This window comes from Glycine soja, chromosome 2, assembly GCF_004193775.1.
Source record: "Glycine soja cultivar W05 chromosome 2, ASM419377v2, whole genome shotgun sequence".
In the NCBI taxonomy this organism is placed as follows: domain Eukaryota; kingdom Viridiplantae; phylum Streptophyta; class Magnoliopsida; order Fabales; family Fabaceae; genus Glycine; species Glycine soja.
In genome coordinates, this window is record NC_041003.1 from 28,304,486 (window position 1) to 28,332,341 (window position 27,856).

General features: G+C 30.2%; 1 non-coding gene across 1 annotated transcript; it reads right to left on the minus strand.

Annotated features, from left to right (window-relative positions):
• Window positions 1-18,325: 18,325 nt before the first annotated feature.
• Window positions 18,326-18,432, minus strand: LOC114404551. Its single transcript, XR_003665033.1, has one exon. It is a non-coding gene; the product is annotated as a small nucleolar RNA R71 (small nucleolar RNA).
• Between the last annotated feature and the right edge of the window lie 9,424 nt (window positions 18,433-27,856).

Consider the following 27,856-nt stretch of genomic DNA (forward strand, 5'->3'; position numbering starts at 1 on the left):
TGCTGATAAATTTGAGTGCGATAATTAATAAAAGATTATCAAAATTTAATGAGTATTTAGGTTAATCATTGTCTAAGTTAAATAGAGTCTCCTAGTAAAAAGAAAAAGGAAGTATAACACTCTAGCTCCATTAGTTGAATAACACGTGAATTGTTGTAAATTTTTTCTATTTGTCTTCTATTCTTGTGATAAAAAAAAGACTCTTAGACAGTAAAATTTAAGTTCTTTATTTATTTATCTTACAATTAAAAGAATGTTTCGAGTGAATTTTTAACTACTAATGTATTAAAAATATTAAGGGTGCTAATTTTTTTTTGGTTGAAATAAGGACATTAATTCTAAACCAACGGATTAAAAACATAAAGAATGAAATTAAACTTTTTAAAGTATAAGAAATTAAACTGAATCTTTTTCATTCTACAATCAATCAAACTGATTCTAATTGAAAAGAAAGGATTAAAGTATAATTTAACTTTTTACGAATTAAAATAATATTTTATAATATTTTTTATGGAAACATTTTATAATATATATGTAATATATATATTTTTATTTTTAAAAAAAAGCAATATATATATATATAATGCTAAAAAAGTGTAATTTTCTATATTTTTGTGATTTTGTCTCACCGGGCGCTTTCTTTATTTTCATTTCACCATTCCTTTCAAGGTAAAGAACTCCTCAAATATACATTTATTTATTTTTCCATGAACTTTACTTGTATTATTTCTTCTGGGTATTTCTCATCCTCATTGGCTAATTAATATATTCTCTTTTTCACCGACCAAAAAAAAATTGTCTACTTCGGTCATGTGAGACAAATGACATTTCTATTGTAGCCATATGGTAGCCACCATCTATAAGTCCCACGTCACATTGGGAACTAAATAGTGTCAATTTGAAATACCATGGAAAAATGAAGGGAAAACACCATTTTAATCATTAGAAATATATATATTATCACATTAATCTTTCAAAATAAGAAAATTTATATAAAAAAATCTCTCAAAGTACAACTGTTAGTTACTTTTGAGGAGAGATCAAAATAGTATAACTCTAAAAAAATCATTTATTTATTTTCTTAAAATATAATAATTGTAATGAATAATCAATCTTAATTACTAGATTTAAAAAAATAATGATTAAGATGAAGAATAAATCTTTTAAAATTTTTCTTAAAATAACTCGATCCCTTCTGCTTACTTTTTAGTCCAAATAAAAAAAATCATATAACTTAAATGATAATATTAACATTTGTTTAATAATCTCTTTGACATGTTACATACTTAATTTAAATTTTATAGTTAATTTTTCAGAAAGTTAATTGAGTTTGGGTCATGTTGAAATTGATTACACCAAAATGGGCCTTGTAGTAATAATAAGTGTAAGAAAAAAAAAATGAAAGTTGTATATAGAGAATCTACTTTTACTTTTATTTATTACAGTGGGAAAATTGAAATAAGTAGAATAATTAATAATCATATCTGAGACGTAGGATTTCTCAGTATATATTTGGGGCTCTTACACAGTAGTGCTAATTAATTAAGTGTTGTGTTTTTGAACTTTGAACAATTTTAGTGCAAGATGGTTTGATGTGTACATGGGATTGCAAACAACCAAGGAAATAGCACAGCAGAGGAACTAGTTACAGTGGTTGACACATCTCATTGGACCCCTCTCTTGGTTTGTCTTTTTTATTCATGTTTAAATTGTTGTAGTGTATGTTATAATATTGATACAATAAATTACTTAATTGAATATATTTAAATTTAAGTTAAAGATAATTCAATAGACCTCATCCATTCACATATCAACCTTAGAGTCAATGATTCATGTGGTTGCACAGACTCCAAACACACTCCCTACAGCTCAAGACCAACCAAATCCTACCTTTGTAAGGGAGTCAATTCCCACTACCCCTGTTAGAGATGCTCCACCTTCAGCACCAGATGATTCTGTTACACCTGAGTACCCAACAGATCCAAATTGTGAACATATTGTTGATGAAAGGCCTTTCATTAGTGCATATAAAGCAGAGTAAGTGCATTTTATTTAACTAATAATTTTCTTAAAATGTTTTTTAAATATGGTATTGACAATGTCTTTGTACATAGGTTTCAGCCAACATATGGGTGTTCTAATATCATATCAAATATCATTAGGGCAAAATTTGATGAACCAGCTCCAAGTTGGTTGAAGGTGTCAGTTGACCTTTGTGATAGGTGGTTTGGAGAGTTTAAGGTAACTTGAATTATGGTGTAATTTAAAATTTATTGTTTCTTGTATGATTTCTAATTTAGTTCTTGTTTCATATTTTATGCAGAAAGAGTATAGATGACACTCACAAGAAGAGCGAGCCATTAGAGCTGTTTTTGAGACAAAAGGTTCACGTATTTTAAAAAGTGCAATGAACAAGATTAGAAATGGTCAAGATAAAGGAAAGTGGATAACAACTAATGTTCGAGCAGCCTTGGACGAACATTGGGGTTCTACAAATTTCCTAAACAAGAGCTCCACTGCCAAGGTGAATCGATCTGTTGATAGAGGAGTGATGTAAGCTCCATTGGAGCTTGTAGGCCTAGGATCTTCTTCATTAATAGATTCCTTTGCTTCTTAAAAGATGAATGGCAGCGGAATGGAGAAGAAGAAGAGTTGAGAGGAGACACCACTTCAAGGAGAAGATGAGTCTAGAAGAAGCTCACCAGCATAGGAGGTCATGGATAAGAGTTTTGAGGAAGAAGGAGATGAATGAAGGGAAAGGGAGAGAAGAGCACGAAATTTTTTGCTCTAAGAGAGCTCTGAACTTTGAAGTTTAATTTTCAAATGATCAAAATTGAAAAAAATGCACACACATGACCTCTATTTATAGCCTAAGTGTCACACAAAATTGGAGGGAAATTTGAATTTCTATTCAAATTTCACTTGAATTTGAAATTGAATATGTGGAGCCAAATTTTCACTAATTATGATCAGTGAATTTTAGCTATGGTTCAGCCCACTAATCCAAGATCAAGTCCAAGATTCTCGACTAAGTGTGCTTAGGTGTCATGAGGCATGTAAAGCATGAAGGACATGCACAAAGTATGATCATATGATGTGGCAATGAGGTGTAGCAAGCAAATGCTCACCTCCCCCTCTAAACTTTAATTGGATTGGGCTTCTCCCAATTCAATTAAATTTATTTCCAACCACACACATCAAATATTTACTTAATGCATGTGAAATTATAAAACTACCCCTAATACAAAAACTAGTCTAGGTACCCTAAAATATAAGGGCTGAAAAATCCTACATTTCTAGGGTACCTTATCTATATTATGGAGCCCTAAATACAAGGCCAAAAAATAATGAAATCTCAATCTAATATGTACAAAGATAAGCGGGCTCATACTTAGCCCATGGGCCCGAAATCTACCCTAAGGCTCATGAGAACCCTAGGGCCTTCTTTTGCATCTCCAGTTCAATCTTCTTGGAGTCTTCTATCCAATGCCCTTGCGGGGTAGGATTGCATCAAGGAGCCTTAACATACTGTGGTGGTTCCATATCTACTGCAGCTCACTTTGAAAAGCTGGTAATTTTACTTCATATATATGTATGTATATATGTATGTATGTATGCATGTATACCTCATTGATTTTCAATTCAATGTAATTAATTAAATGTTTTACAATTTTAATTTCTTAAATTTATGTAGTCAAAGGAGTTTCAAAGACCACCAACTGCTTGGGAGATGATGGAGAAAACTAAGTAATTGAAGTCGGGAGAATGGGTCAATGACAAGTCCTGCGAATTTGCTGTAAGTTGTTTCTTCTAATCCTATCACTTTATTTGATATATAGTGTCTGGTATTATAAATGAACTCTTACCTTTGATGAATGTCTCTTGAACCTATTTACACATCTTGATTTGCTTTTTCTTTAGTTAGTGTTAAATGTTTGTGATTGACTAGTATAAACTTTGAAGCCTACTATAGTAGATTAAAGTCAATTTTTTTCCCTGTATTAGTGATGATTTTCTTGAATATTAATCCTTATATGTCTACACATTTAACAATTTATCTTCATACCTCACTTTATATTGAAGGAGAAATATCAACATCATCGAGATGAAATCTTACAACGTTCGATAGAGGAAGACACATCTACACAGGATTCCCCTAACACTGCTATTAATGATAATGAAATATATTTGAATATTGTTGGAGGTCCAAATTACAAGGGGAACGTGTACGACCTAGGTACTTTGAGCAAAGGTTTAGTTGCTCAAAATCAGCTTCATCTACTTCTATTGCTCTTGTGGAAGACCAAATAGAGGAAATGCGTGAGACAATTAATAAATTGAATGCTGAGCTTTTGGCAAAGGCAAATAAGGAGAAGACACTTGAGGAAAAGATGTTGCAAATGATGGAGAATCATGACCACCAAAGTCAGGAGATGAGACAACAGATGCAACAACAAAATGAGCAAATGCAATGTATACTATAACACTTGCATATTCAGCCTATCATACTAGCTCCTAGTCTATCACATACCATAGCAGATGGAATAGACCACCATGTTAATGATGCTCAAGTTGATCGTCCTCATGACATGGAAAATGATCATTGACTCTAGTTATTGTTTACTTTACTTTGATTAGGCCACGTTAGTTATGAATTTGAACTTTATTAACTTTTACGTTGCATTTGATTAAACTTTGAAAACTTTGAATTTGCACTTCATGAATCTTTAAAATAGAACTTTGTTATAAGATATATATTTACTCATTATGAATGTCTAATTTTATTTATAATTTTGATTATACAATTTAATTACAATCTTTTTATAGTTGATAATTATTAAGCAGGTCAAAACGTAACTAGAAAAACAAAACATACAACATAATTTTGCATTAAAAAAATTAATATTAAATAGCGACCGAATTAGCAACCGATATCCATTAAATTTTGAAATAAATTATATACTAGCGACCGAAATATATTTTATTGCAAATTCAGCCACCGGATTCGCGACTGAATGACTTTTTTAAAATTATATATTAAAATTGATAATTCAATAGCGACCGAACTACTTTTGAATTTAGTTTATATTTAAGTTTAATTATATGATAGCAACTGAAATAGCGACCGGATATTTTTTCAATTTTATTTTAAATTTAAAATATAACTACATATTAGCGACAAACAATGTTGGTTATAGAATTGGTCCCAAGAAAAATAGCAACCAACTACACAGTGACCGAAATTATTATTTTAGTGCGTCACTAGTTCGGTCGCTAAATAGCAGCCGAAAGTAAATTCGGTTACAACGGACTTGGCGACTTGGGTTTTTGCAACGTAACAGCTTCGGTTGCTATTTCGGTTACTAATACTAATAGCGACCAAATTTAATGATTTAGCAACGGGATTTGTCGATCGCTAAAGCGCTATTTTTTAGTAGTGTTATGTAAAAGGTAAACTAAATAGTTTTTTTAAAGACTCAATATTAAATATTAGTTTTGCATGGCACCCAAAGTCTTTATCAAATACAATTATTCATACCTATTAAAATAAAAGATTATAAAAGAAAATACTATTAAAAAGAAAAATAAATGATACTCAAATATTTCATCTAAAAAGAGAAAATATTATTATCTCCATAATTAAAAACTACATAAAATAAAATATTTTATCAAAAGTAGAAAAAATTAACAACACTAAATATCTTTATTTCTACATAAAAATATCTAATAAAAATAAACATTAAATATACATTATATAAAAAAATTATAACAAGAGAAAAATTGAGGAAAACACATAAATATGTCCCTGGTAGGAAAGGAATAAAGAAATCAAATGAGAGAGGAGGAGATGAGCTTACCAAACCAAAAATCAACTATAAAAGCTTTAGAGAAGTAGAGAATAAGTTTCCAGGGGTAGGCATTCAAAATATCACGAAGATAGCTTATTGAGGAATGAGAAGAATGAATAGTATGGGAATTTTTTAGAAATGCTTGACATATAAGGCTTTTGGAGGATACATTAGAAATAGATATTTTTTTCTTTAAATAACTACCCAATATTTTCTCTAACCACACCCATCTTCTACTTCATTAAAACCCACCAATAAAGGCCCAAATATCATGAAAATTCACTACTAACACAACATCAATACGTAGTTAGTTCATTAAATAACAAAAATTTAAATTTAATTCATCTTGCGGAGTTAAATCAAACACCTAACATATATTATGAAAGAGTATTTGTGTTACAACCATAATTCTATCATACTTGATTAGAATTACCTTCAATGGAAAATAATTGTGGCATACACAAAAACAATGTAACGTCTCACTAATAGATACATAGTAGTCTAAATTTTTTTACATAATCAACATTCAAAATTCTTCTTTAGTGCAATTTTTAAAAAACAATTATTATAAAAAACCAACATATTTATTATACATGTTCATATGTGATTGGATGAAAATTAATGCATATATTATTTACAAGACATATATTCAAGTGTGTTAAATACTTAGAAGAAAAGTTTTATCTATCATAATCATAATGATCACATTGACTCAAATAGAATCAATGCATGTATTATTATTAGTGCATATATGAAAGAAAAGAATTGCATGAAAGTTTAATTTTTTTTAAAAAAATCTTGTTTCCATGTAACATCACGTTAATAGATATATATTATTCATGTAAATTTTTTATATTATTAATCAATCAAAAATCATCTTTAGTGTAATCTCTTAAATAATTATTATAAAATCCAAAAAAATTATAATTCATAATTAGACAAAAATCAATGTATATATTATTATTTATCTAAAAGAAATTGAACTTACCATACAGTAGCAAGCGAAAGATTCAAAGAGAAATAACCTAAATATTGATAGTATAAAAAAATTTACATTATTATATAAGATGTATGACAGCCTAAAAAAAAATTTGATATATGATAAATTTATTGATTTTTATAATAATTATCTTAAAAATTATATTAATAGTAATTTCTAATTAATTAATAGTATAAAAAATTTAGATCGATAATACATCGAAATTAAACTCAACTTAAATAAATAGCCTTATAACTGTTATAAAATTAATTTCAAATAATAACTTTGTGAAAGCAAAAGGTGGTGGAATTCTATGTTGGTTTCACGACAATTTTTTTCTAGTAAAAGTATACAATTAAAATGATTGGTACGTTATGCATATGTGAATGTGATTAGCATAAGTAGTTGCAGTAAAAGAAAAAAAAAGCATATGTTGTTATATAATTAACAAAATTATAACATGAGTATTTGTTGAATACATATTTTTATTTCTTTGGGTAAATTATAATTTTGATTCTTTTATAATTTTAAATCTCCAATTTTAGTTATTTTATTTCTAAACCAAGATATTTAGTCCTCTTATTTTTTAAAATAAATAATTTTGTTTCTTTCATTAATTGACATGATGATAAGTGATTAAATAAAGTAAAAAAATAAAAAAATCTTGAATTCATAACCTTTTATTTAAGAAAAAAAATAATAAATCACTAAAATACTCTCTTTATTTAGCTAATTTTGTAAACTATCGTAAGTTAAGAGTTTTTTTTAAAAAATTATATAGCTTATAAATTAAAATAAAATATTTAATATTTAATTTTACTTACATTCATTTTATTATAAAATTTTATTTTAATATAAATTCATAAATTATTATATATAAAATTTTGTTCTTGTTTTATTATAATTCTAAAACAATTACATAAACTAATTTATATATTATTTTAAAAAATATTTTATTTAATTTTAAAAGTTACGTAAATTTGAAATAATATATAAATAATCTAAACAATAAAAATTCATTACTTATTGTAATTAAAATAAAAATTTATATTATTTATATACAAAAATAAATCACATAAAACATATTATATAAATAATTTTATGTAATTTTCTTGATTTATATAATTGGTATTATAAATCTTATTTAGTATATAATTTTTTATAGTTAAAACAAAAATATTAACTTGTAAGTTTCTTGAAAATTAAATATTAAAATTTTATTAATTTATATAATTATAATAAAAATAATTTAAATATTACAATAAATTTACATAATTTTTATAATTTACATATTAATAAAGGTAATTATATTGATTTATATAATTAGAGTAAAAAATAATTTTTACATTAAAATCAGTTTATAAAATAATTTATATACTAATTTATGAAATTTAATTATAAATTGGTAAAATAAAAATATGTAAATTAGTCAAAATTAAAATATATAAAATGATATAAAATAAAATAAAAAATATTTATATGTTAAATATTTTTTTAATTTATAAATTTTATAATTAAAATAATTAATAACTATTCATTACATATAAAATGATGTTTATAAAGTTTTAATAGTTTATTATCCTATTCTGAATAAGAAAATTATGAGTTCAATTCATGTCAAGTTTTTTTTATGTTATTTAATCCCTTATTACCTAAGTATTATGTGAATAATTTAACCAAGTGTCATATTAATATTAATACATTATATCAAAGTTAATATTTAATTTTAGATAATAGAATCCAAAATTACTCATTATAAAAAGTAAAAAAATTAAATATTTTGATTTATAAATAAATAAATAAATATTTTGTTTCCTTCAGTTATCTTTGATGCTTTGTTCTTGCATCAAATTTTTAAGAATTTGTCAATAAATTCGTTTTTTAATATTTTTTATTATCATTCAGATACGTAAAGATTTTTGACATTAGTGGAAATTAAAAGTTACAAGAAAAGAAAATCTTTCAGAGATTAATATGGCATCAAAATATTTTAACGAAATAATACAGAAACGATTAAAAATTTTAAAGATTAATTTGATGGTTAATTATTTTGATAAATTAATCTAATAATCCATATACCATTAAAAATAATAAATTCAGGAATCTCTTTGGTCCTACTCAAATTAAATTAAATTAAATAATGTTACATGCCTAGGCTATGTCCATTTGAGAATGTAATGTATACTTTATAAATATATAAGATATTAATTATTTGATTTAAAAAATATATATTCATATATTTAACATAAAAAATTATTTACAAAAAAATTAAAACGGAGAGGCTTCCCATACACAACTAGCCTCTATACATTAGGAATTTCACCGGGAAGGATTGTTCACTTGCCCGCCATACAAAGAAAGTCAACAAAAAAATTAATAGATTTAATTACATTTTATTCCAACTTTTTATTCTTTAGTAAATTTTATCCTTAACAAACTAATTTGGTTATTTTTTAAAATTTGTAAATTTTACTCTTCGTCCTTTGTTTGATGGTTGTTCCTTAGTAAGCTCAAATTTTGGGGTAAAAATTGTCAAAAATAAAAATTAGGAATAAAATTTGTCGAAAAAAAACTAAAGATAAAATTCACCAAAAAAAAAGTAAAATTGTGTAATTATGACAGCATATCACATAAAATTTTTATTAGTTAAATGACAAGTAAAATTCACAAGTTTCTTTAAAAAAATATGTCAAATTAATTTGACTGAAATAAAATTTGCTAGGAGAAAAAAATAATTATTGTAAAGGCCAATTATATTTTGTGCTCTCAATGCATGCCTATTTTCTCAATTTCTATTTTGCTAATGCGTTAAATATAGTGTTAACATATGGCGTGTGTGTAAATCTTTATCTATCTTAATTATTTGAATTAACTTAAACTTATGAATTGTTGTGAAAACCAGTAGAAAACTAGTTAAAATAGCTCAGACGATACATAAATTTTTTAATTCATTGCTCTTTATCTGGGCAAAACTAATGCGAGGAAAAAAAAAAGGTAGGTAGTGCTTTTTTTTTTTTCTATTCAAAACGATTATAAAAAATGGTACATAAACAATATTATACAAAGATGTCGCATTCACAGTGTACACTGTACACACGGCTTTTATTGGATTTTAATTCTCAATAGGCCCACGTAATATGCATTCATACTATATAGTTTCTACACAACACATCCCCCGGCCTTTCTCTAAATTTTTAAATAAAAAAGAAAAGAAGAGAAAAAAAAGGTGTGGAGGTCAAATAAATAAATAAATAAGTGTTAGGGAAGAAAAAACCCACAATGTAAGAGTAGTAACAATTATCGTAGTTTAAAAGAGAATAATGAAAAAATAAGGAGTGTTTTAACAACGATAAAATTATCTAATGAATTGAATACATCCAATGTGAATTTTTCCTTTTTTACATGATATATTTTTTATACACTGTGAGTATATCTTTTATTTTTAGTATACATATTTCTTTGTTATTAAAGCTTTCACGTCGCTTAACTTGATTCTTTAGAGAATAAAAAATAGATAGTTAACTTTAAAGAACCCATGATCGACTCTGTGATGTCTTAGCACATCTCTTGTTCTTGCTTAACAAAAACTTCTATACTACAAATTAAAATTTACAAGCTTAAGCGTGAAACTTTAACTTTTCATATTCTTTCAATTAGATATTTTTAATATTGTCTTTTTATTTATCTTTTGGAGGTTAATTAACACACTATCTCACAATTAAGGATGAAAATAAGTCTGTCCATCCAACAGGCTTATGGCTTAACCTATATCATGCTCAAGTCAGGCTTGATTTTCTTTTTAGCAAATAAACTATACCCATATTTTTATTAAAGAGTATATGGTTAAAAAAAAAAGTCAAGCCTAGTCCACTTGGTAAGTCTTTTATGCCTAACACGGTTGACTTATTTAAGTAAATATGAATAACATTTATTTTTTTTATTAGCATAATTATTATATTAATTTTTTTATATTGTAAAACTCATATATTTACCTTATCAATCATGTTAACCCACTTAAATAGTCAAACTTGCAAGCTTATTGAAAATAAAGTTTTTGCCCTAATAAGAGATCTCATACTACACGCACAAAAGTAAGATTTGACTCTTATAAAGCTTAACCAATCTATTTCCATCCGTATATAATGCTTTGAATATATAGTTGTCATTTTAATCTTCATATAATTTATATTTGTTTTGTATAAAGACTTTTTTTTTATTGACCTATTAGTTAATTAACCTTTTTGTTTATTACCAGTCAGTTAACTTATTTAAATACGAGTCTTTTCAAGATTTATGAACTAAATAATATAAATAAAATAAAAATTTATCTAAATGATACAAGGCAACAATTATTTATATGCATGATATAATTTACTGTTCAGAGGTGAGAAATCAGTTTTTTATTTTTTTTCTTTGTTAAGAAATCGATTATTAGAAATCAATTTCTTAATGTGTTATATTTTTTTCGAATCCTTTTTTTTAAACACAACTGAAAATGTGTTTTTTCATTGTTTTTGTATTTATTTATTTGATTTCTTGTTTTAGTTTTTTAAAATTGTTTTTTACTTTGTTTTTTTTTACTTAAAAATGAACTATTTTTTTGTTTTTTTATTTATCTATTTGAGTTTTTTTGTCTTTGTTTATCTAATTTTTTTTATTTTGTTTGGTTTTCTATTTAAAAATGAACTATTTTTTGTTTTCTTTTTTAATTTATGTAGTTAGTTGTTTTTGTTTTTGTTTATTTAAAATTGGTTTTTATATTGTTTGGTTTTTTTATTTAAAAATGAACTTTTTGTTTTTGGTTTTATTTGTTTTAATTTTTTTAGTTCACTAATTTATATATATTAAATTATTAAAAATATAATTTATGTAGAATAGCATTCAAGAAAAATCCATATATTTAAATACTTACTATAAATATAATTTAGTTAAATATCTATGTTTTAATGCCAAAAGTTTTAAGTATCAATTGAAATCTAAGTGTTAGTAATTTTTCTTCATTTTGGCCTATTTATTGAATGCATTTAAGAGCCAAATTGATACCCAGAAGTTGTGTTAATGACTTTGTTGACATCAAAACTAAGGGAATGAAACATTATGTTCACAAAAATAGTTTATACAAATTAAAATCCAAGTGCCCAATGTTGTCCTCATGGATTTATATGTTCAACTGTTAGTAATTTTTTCTTGTTTTTTGGTCACTTGGTTCATGTGTTTGAGGATCGAATTGAGACCCGAAAGTTATCTTAATAGGTTTATTGACATGAAAACTATAGGGATGAAACATTATTTTAACCAAAACAACTGATACAAATAACAATCTATGTGACAAAAGTTTCCCTCATGGATTGAAATCTTCAACTCTTGCTAATTTTTTTCCTATGTTTTGCTAGTTGGTTCATGTGTTTGAGGGCCGAATCGAGACCCAAAAGTTGTCTTAATAGGTTTATTGACATGAAAACACTTTGTTGAACACATCCACACAACACTTCTTTGTTCTTTTACTTTCTTCCAAGTTTGCAAACACAAACCTTGTGTCACGTCACATTTGTTTCTCTGTTCTTTGTCTATTACACAATATGTCTTCCTCATTTGTCAAATGGTTAGTGCACAACGATGGTGAAATCATCAAAACATATAAACAGAATACTTTTCAAAGCCCCAACACATTGTTCTTTGAAACAAAGCGAGACCTCACACTTGAAATCGTGAAAAAATTCCACCAACACCTTCGTCTTCAACCATTGGACCAAGTATGTAATAAAAATTTTGATACCCACAAGTAGTGAGGCACAAAATGCTGAAATTTACAACAGTCCAACTTGTTGACATTGAAGACATGAAAGGTATGATTTATGTTATTTTCCAAATTGAGACTCTTCAATGTTGCGAATTGTATGCAAACATCAAGTGCAATACAGTTCCCACCCAAACCCTAAACTAGTACCTTATCAATCATAATATTATCCCTAGTCTCATTATTCACAATTATCCCATGCAACCCAAGACACTTTAGCTTTATCCCAACAAGAACAAAATATATTTGAACCAAACACATCTTTTACCCAACTTCTTTCTGGACAATTTTCCACCAATTTTTTTTTTACTCACAACCATTTGATGCTACTGAGGATTATTCTCACATGTACTTCAATACCCTTGCAGTAGAGTCTTCCTCATCAACCCGACCAAATGAGTTTGAGTTCACAACAAAGCTAGACTTATCTAATGAAGAACTCGATCCCTTTAGTGAGGACGAAGACAAAGTTTATATGGAAGTACTAAATAAGGTCATCGAAGACACACTTAGAAAGGAAAACACTCACAATATTCTTGAGTTCAATCGATGTGACACACGATTCTTGGTCCAAGAGACAATAAACTCAAGAGAGGTTTGGCCTATTGGAGATTTCATAGTTAAGCTGGATGAAATATGGTGTAACTGTGACAAATTTCAAAAGTTGCACATGCCTTGTTCTCATGTTGTTGCTACTTGTAAGCATGCTCATCCTGTATATATGTTGGAAAGTGTCTCCAACGTATACAAAGGATTGTTTGAAGAATTGTACAATGAAGCCTATTGGCCACTGTGTCACGAGCCAATGATCTCCCCCGACCCATAAAAGAAAATAAGTACTAAAGTTCGTCCTTTCTCCACTTGTATCCACACCGAAATAGATATCCGAGAACCGGGTCAACCAAAGCGATGTTCCGTGTGTTGCATCGCAGGTCATTCAAAGAAAAATTACCCTTACCGTGTAGGCTCAAACCAACAACGTTGAATGTATGTCATATTGTTTGTATTTGGGAAATTTTATTGTATTAATTCAAATTTAAATATTTTAGTTCAATTGAACTTGTTGCTATATTTTTAATCTTCTTTTGATTGGTTGCTACATGCTCTTTTTCTTTTTATTATCATTTATATTTTTTTTCACTTATTTTTAATAAGCTAAATGTTTTTATTCAATTAAAATTTGATAATAAGATAAATTTAATTTTATCATTAACTTAAATTTTTTTGTAAATTTAAAAATTGACTTTTAAATTTTTTTCAATGTTACTCTCTTCTCATTAATTTAAAACATTTGATATGTATAAATATCATAAGTGATATCAATTCATAGAAAAAATATTTCATGAACATTCATAATGTTATTACAAGACATTTAGGGAGAGAAAAATAATTATAAAAAAATATAAATTTTATAGGATTTATGATATGATAACAAAAAAAAACATGTAAAAAAATAAAATATGTTAATAAGAAGGCAAAAAATGGAAGGATTGAGCTTGGTCTATAATCTGTTATAGATTATATTTTTAGCTCTTTGATTTAATCTATTTAAAATTTTAACTTGGCCTATTAATAAATTTAAACATGTATTTTATATTCAAGTTTTTACATAAGTGTAGATAAATTATATATTTTAAAAATTAATATATACATGTATAAATTAGTAAACTAAAATAATTTAAATAAATTAAAACAAAAAACACTCAATTTTCTTAAAAAAAGTTGTAGCAAAAAAATATAAAAAAATAAAATCAAACACATATTTTTTAAAAACAAAGGGTAACAAAAAAAATAGAAAACTATTTAAAAAAACTGAAATAAGTAAAAAAAAACTCATTATATTTTTTTTTATATATATAAAAAGAACCTTACAACATCGGTTTCCCAGGTTGATTTGAAAAAAAATGAAACACGTCAAGAAATTGATTTCTCAAGAATTGATTTCTTAACATAAAAAAAAATAAAAATAGAGTTGAGTGGTGAATTTTGGGGAAACCAATTTCTTATCTATAAACAATAAATTATATTATGCATGTAAATAATTATTAATTTGTGTCATTTGGGTAAATTTTTATTTTATTTCTTTTAGGTAAAAAATTTGCCTTAACTTTCAAAAATGTCACTTAGGCTTTAAAAAGATCTATAACAAATAATAAACTAAACTTTAGCCTTTAACATTTTATATAGACGAAGACTATTTAAGCAAAACCTTATTATGCTTAATCTATTTTCACCTTTACCATTAATCAACCAAAGACTTTATTTCACAATCATTTCAAACTACCCTCTTACGCTTTTATCTTTACTTTAAATTACCTTTTAAAAATAAAATGTCAATAGTTAAAAATAATTCTATATCATAATTTAAATTATTCTTTATAAATTTAAAATATAATTTAAATATTTATTAATTAAAAATAATAATTATAATATAGTTTATATATTAAAAAATTATTTATTATAAATTGTACTAATATGGAAAAGGACATTCGCCTTGTTGTAAAAGCTACAATACTTTTTTTTATTAAATAAAAGCTAAAATAATACCTATTAATTAATGTTTCTCTGTTACCTTGAATATGTTTTTGATACTTAAATTTGATGTATGTCTTTTTTAACTCCTCAAATTAAAGTTTATTTATTTTAGTCTTCAAAATTGTAAAATATTTTTTTAATCCTTCTTGTTGATTTTTGACGATTTAAATACACAATTTATGAAAAATTTTGATGGCATAAAAGATTTTTTTTTTTTTGCAAATTTAAGAGAATAGAGAATAGAAAATACAAGTGTAAATTTAAAAGACTAAAAATGATAAATTTACAAATTTAAGAAACTAAAATTATATTTAAGTCCTCTTTTATTTTATTTTCACATGCCTTTTTGAGTATCATATTTCTTCAACAGAATCTATAGTTATCTTTATAAGTGTTTTTTGAATTTTAATATATCTATCCTGATTTTTCCGAATTTTGAGATTTAACTCAACTAATTTTTTTATTTTTTTAAAAAACTCATCGAAAGTAAAATATGACAAATCAAGAATACGGTCATTTTTTTTACATAATAGAATGTGATCATATTTGCTAACCACATGCACAGTGAGAACATTGAGTTCATTATTCTTGGAAGGAAGCGTGAAAATATGTCCCTATGCTACGCTGGTAGAGTTTAGGACTTGCTCCCTTTCTGGATTTTTTATTTTTTTTTATAAAAAAACATTTTAAGACGGTTATATGAAAAATCGTCTTAGAATGTCTATATTCTATGACAATTTTTTAAAAAATCATCTTAGAATCCTAAAATTATTTTTTTTGTTAAAAAAACATTCTAAGAGAAAATCGTCTTACTAAGACGACTTTTTTTAAAAAACCATCTTAGAATCCTAAATTATTTTAATTTTTTTTAAAAAAAATTATATTCTAAAACGGTTATTTAAAAATTGTCTTAAAATCAAGTAACCATCTTAGAATGTTGACATTTTAAGACGGTTATTTTCCTAGAAATTGTCTTAGAATGTGTAGCTTTTCTAAGACGGTTTTTTAATAACCGTCACAGAAAGTCAAAACTTTCTACAACGTTGGCTACAAAGACGGTTAAAAAAACCATATAACAACACCAAGGTTCTAGTTTAACTCTCTCTCTCTCTCTCCCTTCTATTTTTCGTTTTTAGTTTTAGTCTCTCTTCTCTTTCTCTTTTATTTTCGTTTTTTACAATTCTAGTTCAGACTTTTAGTTTTATCAATAAAATTTTGTTCTCTATTTGATTAATGGAAGGCTAAGTCTGTAGCGTTGTTTTCTCTTGAGGACCAAGCACAGTTCTCTTTGAGGTTCTATTATTATTGTTAAATTCTGTTCAGTTTTTCCTCTTCACTAATTACTCTAAATTTGTTGCTATTAATTCATGCATGCTTAGTGCTTAATTAATTGTCTCTGTGCTTAATTTACGTTCATGCTTAATGATCGTTTATGAGTAATTGGTGTGTATGATGCTTAATCATATAATGAATGCTTTATGTTAAATTTCGCTTAGTAATTGAATTTAGGATTGGATTAAGTGGTTGAACTGATAAAGGATAAATTCTCGCAACCTAGGATAAGAGACTTGCTTGTGAATCAAGGGGAAACAACGTATTTTAATTCTGATAAATTCTAATTCAATTTTACTCGCTGTTTAATTTACAAAAGCAAACACCCCCCCCCCCCCCCCAATTTGTTACTATTTCCTACTATCTGTTATGAACATTTGGTGTATCATTACTCGTTGGGAAATGATCTAGGATCACTTCCTAGTTACTACATTTTAATATTTATTTGATTCGGGTACGGTCTCGATCAAATTTGGCACCGTTGCCGGGGAGCAGTGTCCAAAGGTTCATAATAGCTAGTGTCGTGTTAGTGTTTAATTCTTTCGTGTTTTATGTTTAATTGTTAGTGTGTGTGTTAGTGTTGTTTAATGTCTTGGTATTTTGTTTAGTGTGTGTTCTGTTTTAGTTTTTCTGTTAAGCGCTTCCCCTGTTTCAGTTTTCGGTGTTTTGTGGTGAATAGTGTTTTGTGATAGATTTAGCGACCACTTTTGCTTGCGGCAAAACAAAGTAGTAATGGAAATCATGTAGCGACGGATTTTAGCAACCACCCTTGTTGAATTATTTGAGATTTTTTGTTTTAGTAGCTAGAGTTTTTATTTTTGGCTCAATTTTTTTGTGGTAACTTCTTTTAATCTATATTTTGTGGGAAAAATAGCTAGAGCCTTTAGTTTGGTCAGATTTGAAAGTTCCAAAAAAGTAGCAAATTTGATTTTTGTCAAAACTTCAAACGGCCATAACTTTTGCTCCGGTTATCAAAATCGCAATTATTGTATATGTATTTGGGGTAGAAAAAAAATTTCCTATGCCGTGGTAGCCCGCCATAGGTCGGCTGAGGTCTCCATCGTCCAAAAAAAGTGATTTTGTCAAAAGTTTTTTTAAGTATTATTCTCTTATTTTTCTTAACTTATCCTTTTTAGCTTATATAGTTAGACTTCGAATTTTCATTTGAAATTTTTTGTGCTATCTTCTCATCATTTTATAAGGTTTCTCACAAAATTTCAAGTCATTTGGATATCATTTAATGGTAGTTGTAGTTCAAACCTACACTGTACTTGCATAAGAAGGCAACTAATTGTGCATGTTGAATTTAGTGTATGACTAGAGGAAATTCATCTGACTTACAACCCTTTGATCCTGAGATAGATAGGACATTTCATAGATTAGTTAGACATCATTTGGTACCTTTTGAGCATCCTAAGCATTCTGTTATTGGTGATTTTGAGCATTCTGAGAACATGGCACACCCTCCACCCTGTGAGAGGACTCTAAGGGAATTGGTTGCACTTGATTTCACCTACGAAAGCTTGTGCATCCAATACCCTGATGAGGATGTCCCATATGTTCTTAAAACTGGACTGATCCATTTGCTTCCAAAGTTTCATGGTCTTGCAGGTGAAGACCCACACAAACATCTGAAAGAATTCCATATTGTCTACTCCACCATGAAACCACCAGATGTCTAGGAGGATCACATATTTCTGAAGGCCTTCCCTCATTCTTTAGAGGGAGTGGCAAAGGACTGGCTATATTACCTTGCTCCAAGGTCCATCACGAGCTGGGATGACCTCAAGAGAGTATTCTTAGAAAAAAATTTTCCCTGCTTCTAGGACCACGACCATCAGAAAAGATATTTCAGGCATTAGACAACTCAGTGGAGAGAGCCTATATGAATACTGGGAGAGATTTAAAAAATTATGTGCTAGTTGCCCTCACCACTAGATTTCAAAGCAGCTCCCCCTCCAATATTTTTATGAAGGACTCAGCAACATGGAGAGAAGTATGATAGATGCTGCCAATGGTGGAGCCCTTGGAGACATGACCCCTGCTGAAGCTAGAAATTTAATTGAGAAGATGACTTCCAACTCTCAGCAATTCAGTGCCAAAAATGATGCTATTGTCATTAGAGGAGTGCATGAAGTAGCCACAAATTCATCAGGTGAGACTAAGAAGCTTGAAGGTAAACTAGATGTCTTGGTTAACCTGGTAACTCAACTGGCCATGAATCAAAAATCTGCACTTGTCGCCAGACTCTGTGGTTTATGCTCCTCTGCCGACCACCACACAAACCTTTGCCCTTCTGTGCAACAATCTGAAGCAATTGAACAACCTGATGCTTATGCTGCAAACATCTACAACAGACCTCCTCAACCTCAGCAGCAAAATCAGCCACAACAGAATAACTATGACCTCTCCAGCAACAAGTACAATCCCGGATGGAGGAATCATCCCAACCTTAGATGGTCGAATCCTTCACAACAACAGCAACAACAACAACCTTACTTTCAAAATGCTGTTGGCCCAAGCAAACCATACGTTCCTCCACCAATCTAGCAACAACAGCAACAACAGAAACAACAAACAGTTAAGGCCCCTCCGCAACCTTCGCTTGAAGAACTTGTGAGGCAAATGACTATGCAAAACATGCAGTTTCAGCAAGATATCAAAGCCTCCATTCAGAGCTTAACTAATCAGATGGGACAGTTGGCTACACAGTTAAATCAACAACAGTCCCAGAATTCTGATAGATTACCTTCTCAATCTGTCCAGAATCACAAAAATGTGAGTGCCATTACATTGAGGTCAGGAAAGCAGTGTCAAGGACCTCAACCAGTAGCATCTTCTTCATCCGCCAATGAACTTGCCCAACCTCACTCTACTCCAGAAAAAGATGATGACAAAAATTTAAAGAGTAAGTTACCTAACAATTTCTATGCAGGTGAATCTAAAGAGAAGCAGTATATCACTCTTCCATTCCCTCCAAGAGTAATTTCCAACAAAAAATGGAAGAGGCAGAGAAGGAGATCTTGGAAACATTTAGGAAAGTAGAGGTAAACATACCTCTGCTGGATGCAATAAAGCAAATTCCAAGATATGCTAAATTCTTGAAGGAGTTGTGCACTAATAAGCGGAAGCTTAAAGGAAGTGAAAGAATTAGTATGGGCAGAAATGTCTCCGCATTGATTGGTAAATTTGTTCCCCAAATCCCTGAAAAATGTAAAGATCCAGGTACATTCATCATACCTTGTATTATAGGGAACAATAAGTTAGACAATGCCATGCTAGATTTAGGAGCTTCTGTTAGTGTTATGCCTCTGTCTATTTTTAATTCTCTATCTCTAGGTCCTTTGCAGTCAACTGATGTGGTAATTCATTTAGCTAATAGAAGTGTTGCCTATCCTGCTGGTTTCATAGAGGATGCCTTAGTTAGAGTTGGTGAGCTGATTATCCTTGTTGATTTTTATATTTTAAATATGGAGGAGGGATTTTCTAAAGGATTAGTTCCCATCATTCTAGGCAGACCTTTTATGAAAACTGCTAGAACTAAGATAGATGTATATGCAGGAACACTATCTATGGAGTTTGGTGATATAACTGTTCATTTTAATATTCTTGATGCTATGAAATACCCATGTGAAGATCTTTCTGTATTTCGTGTTGAAATAATTGACCATATTGTTGATGAATACATGACTGATCTTCATTCTAATCTGCATGCCTGTCACTCTTCATGCATTAAATTTGAATTTGTACTTGATCATATGTCTGAATTTGATGCTGAGAGTGAATCTGAATTTGATATTAATTACATGTCTGCTGAAGTTTTACCTCTTGAGATTGATTTTATAGAGTCAGATAGAACTAACCATGTTTCAGGAAGTACACATACCTCTGACTTTCTTTATGAGGTACAGGCTGAGAAACCATCTCTTTCTACCACTATCCAGTCATCCACACCAGAATTGAAGCCTCTGCCATCAAATTTAAAATATGCTTACTTGGATGATAGCAAAAGTTTTCCAGTAATTATATCTACCACCCTTGTTGATGAGAAAAAGGAGAAGTTGTTATCAGATCTCAAGAAGCATAAGAAGGCTATAGGCTGGACCCTGGCGGACATTCTTGGTATTAGCCAATCCACATGTATGCATCGAATAAATTTAGAAGATGTGGCTAAACCAGTAAGACAACCACAGAGAAGACTCAACCCGGTGATTCTTGATGTAGTGAAGAAGGAGGTAACCAAACTTTTGCAAGCTGGAATCATTTATCCTATCTCTGATAGCCAATGGGTGAGTCCCGTCCAGGGAGTTCCAAAGAAAATCGGCCTCACCATGATAAAAAATGAGAAGGAGGAGCTGATTCCTACTCGGGTGCAAAACAGTTAGAGAGTATGCATCGACTATAGGAGGCTGAACCAGGTTACCAAAAAGGACCATTTTCCACTGCCATTCATTGACCAGATGCTTGAACGCCTGACAGGTAAATCTCACTATTGTTTCCTTGATGGTTTTTCTGGTTATATGCAAATCACTATTGTTCCTGAGGATCGGGAAAAAACCACATTCACCTGCCCCTTCGGCACTTTTGCCTATAGGAGGATGCCTTTCGGCTTGTGCAATGCCCCTGGTACCTTCCAGCGGTGCATGATTAGTATTTTTAGTGATTTTTTAGAAAATTGCATAAAGGTGTTTATGGATGATTTCACTATATATGGATCCTCTTTTGATGTTTGTTTGGATAGTCTAGAAAAGGTTTTGAATAGATGCACTAAAACTAACCTTGTTCTAAATTTTGAAAAATGTCATTTTATGGTTGAGCAAGGTATAGTTTTAGGCCACATTATTTCCAATAAGGGCATTGAAGTAGATCCTGCAAAAATTTCTGTTATTTCACAATTGCCTTACCCCTCTTGCGTGCGAGAGGTGCGATCTTTTCTTGGTCATGCAGGATTCTACATGCGCTTTATAAGAGATTTTGGCAAAGTAGCCCTTCCACTATCCAACTTATTGCAAAAGGAGGTGGAGTTTGACTTTAATGTTAAATGCAAAGTGGCTTTTGATTGCCTCAAAAGAGCACTGACTACCACCCCCATCATCCAGGCACTCGACTGGACAACCCCTTTTGAGCTTATGTGTGATGCATCAAATTATGCATTGGGGGTTTTCCTTGCTCAGAAAATTGATAAATTGCCTAGGGTGATATATTATGCTTCTAGGACTTTAGATGCTGCCCAAGCAAATTATACTACTACTGAGAAAGAGCTACTAGCCATAGTTTTTGCTCTTGAAAAATTTCGTTCTTATTTGCTTGGTACTCGCATTATTGTTTATACTGACCGTGCAGCTTTAAAGTACTTGTTGCAAAAGGCTAATTCAAAGCCTAGGTTGATCTGATGGATGCTCTGGCTCCAAGAGTTTGACTTGGAGATCCGTGATAGGAGTGAAACACAAAATTTAGTTGCTGATCATTTGAGTCGGATCGAACATGTGTCTGATGAGGACTCACCCATTCGGGATGATTTCCCGGATAATTTATATATATTGTATAGTATTTCTGATTCTCTTTCTACTCCCTGGTTTGCTAACATTGTCAATTATTTAGTTGCTTATGTTTTTCCTCCCTTAGCATCTAAGGCCCAAAAAGATAAAATTAAAAGTGATGCTAAGCATTTTATTTGGGATGACCCCTACTTGTGGAAATTGTGCAGTGATTAGGTCATTAGACGATGCATTCCAGATCATGAGACTGACTCAGTCCTGCAGTTCTGTCATTCTTCCGCACCGGGAGGTCATCTGGGTGTTCAAAGGACAGCTCGCAAAGTTCTTGACTATGGCTTTTACTGGCCCACCATCTTTAAAGATGCGTGGAAGATTTGTAGCACTTGTGAGCAGTGTCAGAGAGCAGGAAGTGCACTTACATGGTGACAACAAATGCCTCAGCAACCTATGCTATTTTGTGAGGTGTTTGATGTCTGGGGTATAGATTTCATGGGCCTTTTTCCTGTATCTTTTGGTTATGTTTACATTCTCCTTGCAATTGATTATGTTTCAAAATGGGTGGAAGCCAAGCCCACTAGAAATAATGATGCTAAGGTTGTTATAGATTTTGTTAAATCTAATCTGTTTTGTAGGTTTGGAGTACCTAAAGCAATCGTTAGTGATCAAGGAACCCATTTTTGCAACAAATCAATGCATGCCTTGCTTAAAAAGTATGGGGTTGTCCATAGGGTATCCACACCATACCACCCCCAAACCAATGGACAGGCAAAAATTTCTAATAGGGAGATCAAGAGAATTTTATAGAAGATTGTGCAGCCAAGCAAGAAAGATTGGAGAACCAGGCTAGATGATGCTCTTTGGGCACATAGGACTGCCTACAAAGCACCCATAGGAATGTCTCCTTATCGGGTTGTCTTTGGAAAGACATGTCATCTTCTAGTGGAGATTGAGCACAAAGCATACTGGACAGTGAAGACTTGCAACTTCTCTATGGATCAAGCTGGTGAGGAAAGAAAGTTGCAACTGAGTAAGTTAGATGAGATCCGCCTAGAAGCCTACGAGAATGCCAAGTTCTACAAAGAAAAGACCAAGAAGTTCCATGATAGCATGATAATTAAGAAGGACTTCATGGTTGGGCAAAAAGTGTTATTGTATAATTCTAAGCTTGGATTCATGAGTGGTAAGTTGAGGTCTAAGTGGATTGGTCCTTTTGTTGTTACTAATGTTTTTCCTTATGGTACAGTTGAGATCAAAAGCGACTCTACAAACAAGAGCTTCAAGGTCAATGGACACCGACTTAAGCCATTCCTCACAAACCCTTCTTTAGTGGACGTAGTGGTGGAAGAGACTTCCTTACTCCACCCTACTCTTCCTCTACCATGACTTAGGGAGTTTTTCTTTTCCTATCTCCTTCTTTACTTTTATTACATTTGTCCGATTCTATTTGATGGTTTAATTACTTTTAATCTTTTAATTGTGCTACATTGAGGACAATGTGTTGTTTAAGTAGGGGGGAGTGTTCTTTGGTTTTGGTTTTGTTAGTTGTGTTAAATTAGTTTAATTTTGTTAGTTTTGTTGGGTTCTAGTTTAATTTTGTTAGTTTTGTTGTGTTAAATTTGCATGTTTGTCTTTGAATTATAGGATATGTTCAAGTAATGGGTAATTGTTCTGAAAATAAAAGTCTCTTGACATTTTGTGACTTGAAATTCTTGTTTTTCCTTTACATGTCATGATAGTTTTGAAAGTGATAAGTTTACCTTTGTGAGGATTCGAGCCATCCATCATCATAATCTTTTGGTGTGTTTTGCCCCATTGCTTGCTTGCATAATAGCCTTGGCTTGATTCTTGTTGATGCTTCCTAATTCACATGCATATTTGGAAATGATTTAGGCAATTTCGTTCTTATAAGCTTCTAGCCCAATGGACTTACCTTGAATTAATTCCTTTGATAGCCCCTTTGAACCTATTTTCCCCTTTCTTTGTTTTGAAGCTCATTACAAGCCTTAAGTGAAAAACCATGATATCACCTTACCCTTAAGGAATTTTGGAGCTTTGGAATTGTTTTGGGAATAAGCTGAGAATAAGTGTGTGGGGGGGGGGGGTATGTTTCATTGGAAGATATGATTTTTGGCCATGCTTAATGTTTTATTTTGGCCATGCTTGATGTATATATATATTGCCTAGTTCTTTCTTTAATCTTCAATTTCGTATTGTTCAACCAAAAAAAAAAAAAAATTCAGTTGCTGCAAATTCTGCAATTTCGTACTATTCAAAAAAAAAGAAGAAGAAGAAGAAAAGAAGTGAAGTTGAATAAATAAGGTCTTGATATGAGAACTTGATTTGGGAGCCATGGTTGATTTTGTTGATATTAGAGGCTTTGGGTTTACTACTTGTGCTTAATTTCCACTTATTCCCCATTGCTCCTCTATTCCTTTGGGATTTAGCTACTTATTCCATATTTTTTTTCCTACCTTGTCCTTGGCCCATTACAACCTTTAAAGACCTTTTGATCCTTATATGCATGTGCTGTCAAGTCGTTTGTCAATTTTAGAATTTTGCCAAGTCTATGTGGTGTTTGTTTTCATGGGTGCTTCGAGAGTAAACAGTAGCCTAGACACTTGAGAGATAGAGTGTATATCTTGTGAGGCTTAATCATTTTTCATTATTGAGCTGATTAACTATTTTGCCATGATTGGGTTGCTTGGATGATTTTCACGAATGTCTTGACTCTTTGGATCTCTTCATGTTAAATGTTACCCATTCCTTTCATTCCTTGATGTTCATTGAGAAATATGTAAATGTTTTTGTTTGTCTCTCTTTGATATCCTTGGATTTTGTTCTTTATTTCATTTTGCCCAGGAGTGCAAAAGGCTAAGTATGGGGGGTTTTGATGTGCCATTATTTTCTCCTATTTCTTAACCCTTTTTGCACCATTTTAAATACTGATTAGTCTTAATTGTCAAATTTATGAGGCAGTTTTATTATTTGGGCCCATTAAGCTAATTTGATGTTTTTAATCTAATTTCAAGAATTAATGAAGCATTGGGCTTGAGTCCAGAATTGGGCTTGGACTTGAAGAGGGCAGAATAATTTATCGTACAAAATTAGATCTTATCTTATCTTATCTAGATATTATTTAGATTTGATCTCATCTAGATATTATTTCATCTAGATCTTATCTTATCTTATCTTATCTAGATTTGATTTGATTTTACTTATGGGCTTGGATTTAAAACAAATTTGTAAGCTTTGGGGCTAAAAAAACTATATAACAACACCAAGGTTCTAGTTTAGCTCTCTCTCTCTCCTCTCTCTCTTCTATTTTTTGTTTTTAGTTTTAGTCTCTCTTCTCTTTCTCTTTTATTTTCGTTTTTTACAATTCCAGTTCAGACTTTTAGTTTTATCAATAAAATTTTGTTCTCTATTTGATTAATGGAAGGCTAAGTCCGCAACGTTGTTTTCTCTTGAGGATCAAGCACAATTTTCTTTGAGGTTCTATTATTACTGTTAAATTTTGTTCAGTTTTTCCTCTTCACCAATTACTCTGAATTTGTTGCTATTAATTCATGCATGCTTAGTGCTTGATTAATTGTCTCTGCGCTTAATTTACGTTCATGCTTAATGATCGTTTATGAGTAATTGGTGTGTGTGATGCTTAATCACCTAATGAATGCTTTATGTTAAATTTCGCTTAGTAATTTAATTTAGGGTTGGATTAAGTGGTTGAACTGATAAAGGATAAATTCTCGCAACCTAGGATAAGAGACTTGCTTGTGAATCAAGGGGAAGCAACGTATTTTAATTCTGATAAATTCTAATTCAATTTTACTCGCTATTTAATTTACAAAAGCAAACACCCCCCCCCCCCCAATTTGTTACTATTTCCTACTATATGTTATGAACATTTGGTGTATCATTGCTCGTTGGGAAACGACCTAGGATCACTTCCTAGTCACTACATTTTAATATTTATTTGATTCAGGTACGAGAGGGATCAATGATTCATGGACATATGCATTTGTACTTATGACTCGAGAATGAAGTGATATTTGGTGATTGTGTAAAGGTTTTCATATGAATAGTGTTGATGTTTTTTTTTGTTTAAATTCCTCTTGAGATGAATTTGTATTATTTGAGTATCTTCTTTATATGTTATGTTTCTTTTTAAAATGATTTTACCTTTGCATTTTTGTTGAACTGTGATGATTGTGTTACTCGACATGAGAGTAGACATTGATGTAGCTTTTGAGGAGCATGCCACTCATGGTTGAGGTGTATTTATTGGTGGCCTTAGTGGCAAGATCTAACACTTAGCCATTTTATTTATGTTTCGTTTAAGTGGGGGACAATCTTAGGGATTAGATATGATTATGAATCTTATTGTATTTATTCCCTTAAGGGATCCCTTGAGTTTTATTTTGACTACCTTGAGATATTTTAATGTTGTAGTGCTTTGAGGCACAATACCTTTATGTTTTATAACTTAATGACATTTTATCTATGATGGTTAGATGATATTCTTAGAATTGCAAAAAATCATGAGCATTTTCATTAATTAAATTAATTCAATAGTTTTTGAAAAGACTTAAAATCAATCTTTCCGCATGATAGTTTTAATGTTCATGTAATGACATCCTAGGTTTTTACATTCAAGGTCTATATAAGGACACAAATATGAAAAAACAACTTGCAAGAAAGGAGTGCCAAATAGAGAAGGTAAGGTAAGAAAAGAGTCAATGAAAAATACCTTTATTGGAAGAATCCTCCTTAGGCATAACACTCCATATTAAAGCCAAATCCACAAGAATGTCTATATACACCTTCATTAGAGGATCCTCAGTTAAAAATATCCCAAAAGGGTGTAGTGTCCATTACTTTAGGATAGAGGAAAGAGCTCAGAAGAGTAATCAGAGGATTACTACTTCTAAAGTTGTGTGTGAATAGAGCAGGTGTTGTGTAAGTCCAATAGTTGTTGTTATTGATGGTGTGAAGCCTCTAGAGGATTTTTCAAAGAATACTTTGGTAGAGCTTGAAAAGGCTTAGAGAATAGGGTGGGGTTGCTTGCAGAGGCAATCAAGGAATATTGAGTGGAACCTTCAAAGGTTTAAAATACTGGGTTGTGGTTTTTTCTACAAAAAACAAGCAATGAATAGTAAGAGGAACCTACAGAGGTTTAGAATACTAGATTGCGGTTTTGTTGGCAAAGGTAAGCAAAGAATACTGAGTGGAATGTGCAAAGATTTTGAATATTGGGTATAGAAGAAAGAATTCCACAATTGTGTGCTTAGTCTTAGTGGAAAAAAGCCTACAAGTATAGGTGTTGGGCATAGCCTTGTTTTATAAAAGCATAACTCTAATATTTTATCTAAAGGTTTTTACAAAACAATTTTAAAGTTCAAAAGTAGCATATACTTTGCATTTGAAAAAAAGAAAAAATTTGTTGATAACTTGGAATTTATATATCAGGCTATTACTTTATCCAAGTATTTAAGAAGGAAAGCCTTGCTCCTAACATAACTTCTGTGATGCCCTTTACCCCTCACATATATGTACTAATAATAAAAGGAATAAGAAATTAGAATTAATTAAAAGTTTTTAAAACACATTTAAATACAAGCCATTCAAAAGGGTAAACGGCTCACATCCACTTTTCTAAAATCATAATAAAATTTGTCCAAATAAATAATAAATTATCTCGGCTCAAAACAAAGTCGTCCAAGACTTCATGCAATTAATATAGAAACCTATACCCCAATGTCACATCCTATGAGAGCATTGTGTTCCTATGTCCTCTAGCATGAGGTTCTTCATAGTCATTCACCTAACCATTTTCTCTCACGAACACAAAGTTCGAGATCATCACAGG